The sequence below is a fragment of the Eretmochelys imbricata genome, chromosome 1, assembly GCF_965152235.1.
Source record: "Eretmochelys imbricata isolate rEreImb1 chromosome 1, rEreImb1.hap1, whole genome shotgun sequence".
In the NCBI taxonomy this organism is placed as follows: Eukaryota; Metazoa; Chordata; order Testudines; family Cheloniidae; genus Eretmochelys; species Eretmochelys imbricata.
The window spans coordinates 16,358,181-16,364,744 of record NC_135572.1 but is presented as its reverse complement, the minus strand read 5'-3'; positions in this window follow the sequence as shown (position 1 = coordinate 16,364,744).

Sequence of the window (6,564 nt, the reverse complement as noted above, 5' to 3'; positions counted from 1 at the left end):
TTGCGGACTTGATCTCTATTCCAGGCAGTGCCAGAAGTGACCTTGTATGACTTCTTTCCACAGTGAGCCTCCTCCAGCCTTCCCTTGGGAAAGGCACACAAAACACTTGCTCTCAATTTCCCACCACTACTGGGAAAGGTATGGGTGCTGAAAGAGGGTTGCAAACACATAAGGGAAGTGTAGGATGCTCACACATGGTGAGGGTGCTTGCACAGCTTTGGTCGGGGGGGGGGGGAGTGGAGTGAGGAGGAAAGGAGGGATTAGTCAGGGGCCACTGGTAGATGGAGAGGTGGAAGGTGTTTAGAAATCCCAGTTTCAGCTCAGGACTAAGAGCACCTCCTACACTGGGCTGAGCACACATTGCCTGGCCTTATCCATATGAGGGGGCCCCAGAACAGAGCTAGAGCCTGAGCCCTGGAGGCACTCTCATTCGCACCTTTCTATTGCAGGGTCCCCACAATGTTGTTTGTATTTCAGGTTTCGCCTTGCTTATTAAAAAAACTTCTAATTTAAAAACAACTTTTCATAATTCCTGATTAAACAGGAGCTCTCTGCTCTTTAGCCCCTTGCTATCCATTCTGGAGATCCCAGGTACACATGTATGAACATTACCAGCCTTTACTAAAGTCAGCAGAGATTTACCAGTGACTAATTTGATTCAAACAAATAAAACATTCTGATATGAAGAAGTGGACTTGGACTTGTTCCTCTACCCCTTTAACTAGAACAAAGGAATAGATGAGCTACAGCATTCCTGAGAAAATATCATCACTTCTGGACTATAACAAGCTTGCAGGCTAGAGCAAGGTTTCCTTCTCCGTCCTTTCTATTATGGCAACAACAATGTAAAAACCAGTAGATGGTTGGTTTTGTCCACTGGTGCCAGAACAGGAAAATCTAACGGCCGCTTCTATCAGCACTTCTGCTGTTCTTACCTGTTTCTTTAGATGATTTCCAGGCTCTGAGATTAACATTGCTGTAGCTGCCTGTACAGCAGTTGTATCTATTATAGCAGTAGCTATTCCTCAGAACCCTGAAAGAAGCATTTTTGAGAACATGTGCACTATAAAAACTTATACAAAAAAGGATCTAGTCAAAAGCCAAGTGTTCTGAGGTAAGTTTCATGCCCCAGGCTATGTTATTAAAATCTCAAAGCAGGAGCTAGGTTTCCCTTAGTCTTTTGTAAGAAAGTTCTTGAAATGATTTAAATTGTATAGGGAGAGAACCCAGAACATGCAGGATGCAGAGCCTTGAGCATACAGGATGGACTTGGTACAAAAGGGCAGGAGAACGCAGAGGGTGGGGTGACTAAGTACCCTGGTGAATCTGCTGAACAACAGAGTCATTATTCTCTCTCCTCTCTTGGAAGGAGAATGTTCAGCAAAGAAAGTGGAAAAGCAGATCATGTCCCATATCTTTGAAGAAAGGGAGCCAGAAACCCTTTAGAAGGGTCTGTCCCTAGATGGGAATTCTCTCCCTGGGAATTCTGCAACAGTTGGAGGCAGCCTGAGCGGTGAGAGGCATGGCCAGGAAAACCCAGAAGGGGAGTGGGCCATTAGTAGCAGAAGCTGATGCAGTTCATTACAGGTCTGCACTGAACCTGTGGAGAAGTAGCTGACTGGGGACAAAGGACACTAAAGCCAGAGCAAACTAGAAAGGGGCCTGAAACACACACACAGCAGCCGCTTCTCCTAGAGGGGCTGTAACATCTAATAAAGCTTGTGCAGCCAAGATGTTCAGAAACAATGGATTAGGCTGGGGTAGGAGTCTGATCTGAGCAGGTGTTTGGCACAAAGCAAAGCAGCAGCTATATTCACCAAAAACAGAGGTAGACCACACAATGAAGATTGTGGGGTGTGTGGACTGTACCTCCAGGGAAAGCAGCCTGCAAGCAAGTATAAGGTAGCTGGCTACATATGGATAAGCGGATGAAAATGCAGCAGCAGAGAAGTCCCCAACAAGATCACTCATTACAAGATTGAATCCTGGGCAGGAAGACTTCAAGGCCAATACCTAACTGCTCTCTGATAGAGCGATTGATGAGAACAGGCACCCCAAGTATTAGGCCCAAGGCACCTCTCTGGTGGACTGCCACGAGGTGCCAAGATAAGAATGGCTGTGTTTATCTTTTATCATTACTCAGACATTTTTTGCTGTAATGAGCCAAAGATCAGAGACGTGTTCTTACATTACCAGGATTTTAAAATATATTTTAGAAAAATATCACACCATGTGACTTAGTAAAACCAGTCAAAACTTGCCATGGAAAAGGGACCTAAAGTGAACAAAAACAAAACAAAAAAAGATTGTATTGACAAAAATGGAAAATTGAGAAAATCAAGCGGTTTTCATAAAACTTTCCATTTTCCAAAAATGGCCAAGTTTTATCCAAAAAAAATTTCAAATGATTTTGAACAAACAGAAAACAAACCCTACCTGAAGCAGTTAGCCTCCCACTGAGAAATGAGGACACTGCTAGACCATGGGTTATAATGCCTTAGAATCATAGGACTGGAAGGGACCTCGAGAGGTCATCTAGTCCAGTCCCCTACAGTCATGGCAGGACTAAGTATTATCTAGACCAGCCTTATAAGCTCTAACAATGATTTAGAGCCAAGCTGACACCGTTTCCAATAACACTTTCAAAAACTCTCAGCTATCACCTAATCCCCCAATCCCATCCAATGATGCCCAGATATTCATTTCTCTAGAAACCATTTGTTAATTAAGACCCAACAAATCCTTGGGGTATCCAAACTGACCTCAATGTGATATATGTGTCATTTAATTATTGCCCCTTATTTACAGACTTTCAGTAACTTCTGAGCCCCATTTGAATTCTACAAGTAAAATTATGAGACTGCTGAATGTTTTTACTAAGATATTACATCTGCTGTTTCCCTATATCTGCTGCTCACTATGTCACCTCTAGCTGTTTATAATTTTTCCTTATATTGGTTCTAATATTTTTTCACAGATTTAAGGCCAGAAGGTGCCATTATGATCACCTATCTTACCTTCTGTATGACACAAGTCACTGAATTTCACTCAGTAATTCCTGTACTTGTGGTTGAACTACAGCATAGCTTTTAGAAAGACATCCAATCTTCATTTAAAGACACCAAGCAATAGAGAATTTATCACTTTCCTTGGTAACCTATTCTAAAAGTTACTCTCTACCTTATTTTCAATTTGAATTTTTCTAATTTCAATTTCCAGTCTTTGAATCTTATGTCCATCTGCTAGATTAAAGGGTCCTGAATACCAGTTATCTTCTCCTTGTAGACCATTATATCCCATCACCTCTTTCCAAACATTCTCTTTTCATACACTAAACATATCTAGCTCTTGTGAGGCACATTTTCCATTTTAAGGAACAAAGTTGGACTTACCTATAACAACTGACAGATCAGCTGTAAGATCAGTAGTACCACACTGACTTTTTTGAATTTGGTATTTTCTCCTTTCTCTGATTTAAAATAAATCACTGAGAACATTAATTCTTTCTTCAAAGCACGTCAGCACAGTAGGAAAAAAATTGGTAACCTACCTAATTAAAAAACATAATTAAAATTGAACTAGAGATGTTTGAATACTATACAGTGAATACGCTGTTCAACCAACTAAGTTTGTATTTTGTAGTGGCCAAATAGCACTAACTACTGAATGTTATTTTACCAATACTTATTCAATAACATGACTTTTCTGGTAGTTGGGCTGATCTACACTACTGCGGTAAATCGATTTAAGTTACGCAACTTCAGTTACGTGAACAACGTAATCTATGTTCCCTCTAATTTTTGACAGTCCATGTGCGCAAAAAATGTCTTCTGTGCAAATTTTTGACAGGCCATGTGCGCAAAATTTTCTTCTGTGCAAATTGTTGCGCTTCTGTGCAAATTTTTGAGCGTGCAGTGTTTCACAGTGTGCGCGTACACGTGCACAGCTTAGAGGGAACAGTGAATGTAACTGAAGTAGACGTAGTTAGATCCACTTACCGCGGTGTCTACACTGTGCTGTGTCGACAGGAGAGTGTCTTCCGTCAACTTCCCTTACGCTTCTTGGGGAGGTGGAGTACACAAATTGATGGGAGAGTGCTCTCCCATTGATTTAGTGTGTCTTCACCAGACCCACTTAATCGACACTCACTGCATCGATTACAGCACTGCCAATCTACCGGTAATTGTAGACATGGCTTAGCTGCAGCTTTAGCTGTACTCTGCATCATCCAGTACACCATGCCCAACTGGTACTGCTGGTATTCAATGTATGCTCATTGGAACAGAAAGACTTCATCTGCACACTGTCGTAAGCACACATTCAGTATCCCACCCATTTAATCATTGTTTCTTTTATTTCCCCACCTTTATTCACTAATCAGCCAACTTTTGCTTTTCCAATAGATTTGTGGAAGTCTTTACCCCACTTCAGGTAACTTTTTCAGACCTTTTCTTTTTCCGAGAAACCTTTGTTTCATTCCTTTCACCTTCCTCCCCCGCCCCTTAGCAATCCATTAAAAAAATGTTTTGAGCCTGATTCAGCCATGTTTGCTACTTTTTTTTTTTTTTTTTTTTTTTTTTTTTTAAAGTTCAGAGGAAATGCAGGCTCTTGTGGTTTGAACATGGTGTCTTAAAATTCTCCAGATCTCTACCACATTTATGTATTTTAATACTTTTGCCCGCTGCATGTTCCACCAGATTTCCCTAAACTGTATTCTTGAAAATTAAATACCTTAGTAACTATTGCAGTCTGTGATCCAATATCCATAAGATGCTGAATCCAAGTGGCCCATGATTACGAACGCTAAGCTTCACTAAAATTCCAACTTACTACTAGCTCCTGTTGAACAAGTTTCTGCAGCCCAGCATCTCCCACAAATATGCTACACGTGGACCGTTCTGCACTGCAGTTCCTGGAGGTTGTTCAAAAATGGCCATGCCCCCTCTCCCACTTGCCACCCGATTTTCTACCTCCACAGCAGCAAAGTGGCAGCTCACTTTGCTCCCATCCTTTTCTTTTATATTTGTTATTATTAGCTGTTTTCAGCCAGGAGTGAGTGTTATTTTTAATTCAAGCCTCCTTGCCTGGGTTTTGAGTAATGCAGTGGTCAGAACTGTGACAGATACAGCAATTTCCTGCAATATCCTCAGAAGACCTTATTGTATGAAGTTTCCATATTATTGTGGGCCGGGATTGTATATAATCCCTCCAGGGAGAGATGTGACAGAGGTGAAACCTGGGAATTCAAAAGACTATATTCAAAATGCTCCAAACAAATATGAACTTTTGGGACAATAGGTGTTAAGTGGATTTCCTGGAAAATCCCTAGGGAGAGGTTAATGCAAATGATCTCCAATTACGCAAAAACCTTGCCTTTGGAAGCTATGCTGTGAGGAAAGGGTCATTGTCTGCAGAAAGGCCTTAGATCTGGCCAGCCTTGTGTTCTGGATCTAAGACGGATGAACTTGTAACCAGAGGAAAAAAATGAATTGTGGGTTTTGAAGGAATAAAACCTACCAGAGCCCGAGGTTAGAATTGGGGGGTACCCTCTGGTAGACATTTTTGTTGGTGTGTAGTTTTTTAAAAATTGTTTTAATGTTTTTGTCTGTAATACTTTGACCTTGAGAATAAATATGCCTGCTTAGAAGGAGCTGTATGGTAACTTATAACTACAGGCAATACACTGATCAGAGCCCTTGGAGAGAAGGCAAAATGCAGGTGCTGCCCTTGTAGGTTGATGACACAGTAGCACCCTACTAAAGGGCATGCTTATCCCATCAGAAGGAGGAATTCTTCCTAAGGACCCAACAGACAGGAAGGTGGCAGCTACCCTAACAAAGGGACTTTGAAGCTTCATCAGCACATCTCTCACAGCCACATGCTTTGTGAGAGCTACAGTTCCTAGGCTGGAGGACCCTAGGAACCTGGAGGACAGAGATCACCCTGGCATCAGCTCCATTCTTAAGAAAACTTCCCAGGCAACAGTATTCATTGCTGATGCCTCAGTGGATGCAATTTTCAGCCCTGGCTATAGCATCCTGCTCAGCAGCCATGCAACACCTATGGCTCCACCCCTAGAAAGTAGATGCTCACTCCAAGTAAGTCCTACATTCCTCTAATTTCACAGGATCTCTCCTCTTTAGAGAAAAACTAGATTACAAAGTGGCAGAAAATGCTGCTAAATCTAAGCTAGGCCCTCCCCTCTCTGTAGAGTGCTCTGAGAGTACAAACCTGCTTTTAGGCAGACACACTCCTTTCGCCTATTCTCCTCAGAGTACCACCAGAGGAAGAATGGCAGATTTATCAAGGGCAAGTCTCAGAACCCAGGATTGAGCAGAAAACCCACAGTTGGTCTCACAATGCCCAAGAGCCCAGCATGATGAGGAAATGTGCCTCTGGCTAAACTTGAATCTAGGAGGCAGAATTTCCCACTTTTCAGAGGACAGGAGTGCATTGACTATAGACCAATGGATAAGAGGGAGAGTGAATCAGGAATACTTCCATAAACTACAGGCTCCATCCCACCCCTTTTTATCCAGTTTCCCAGCTCCAGTGACTCCACCA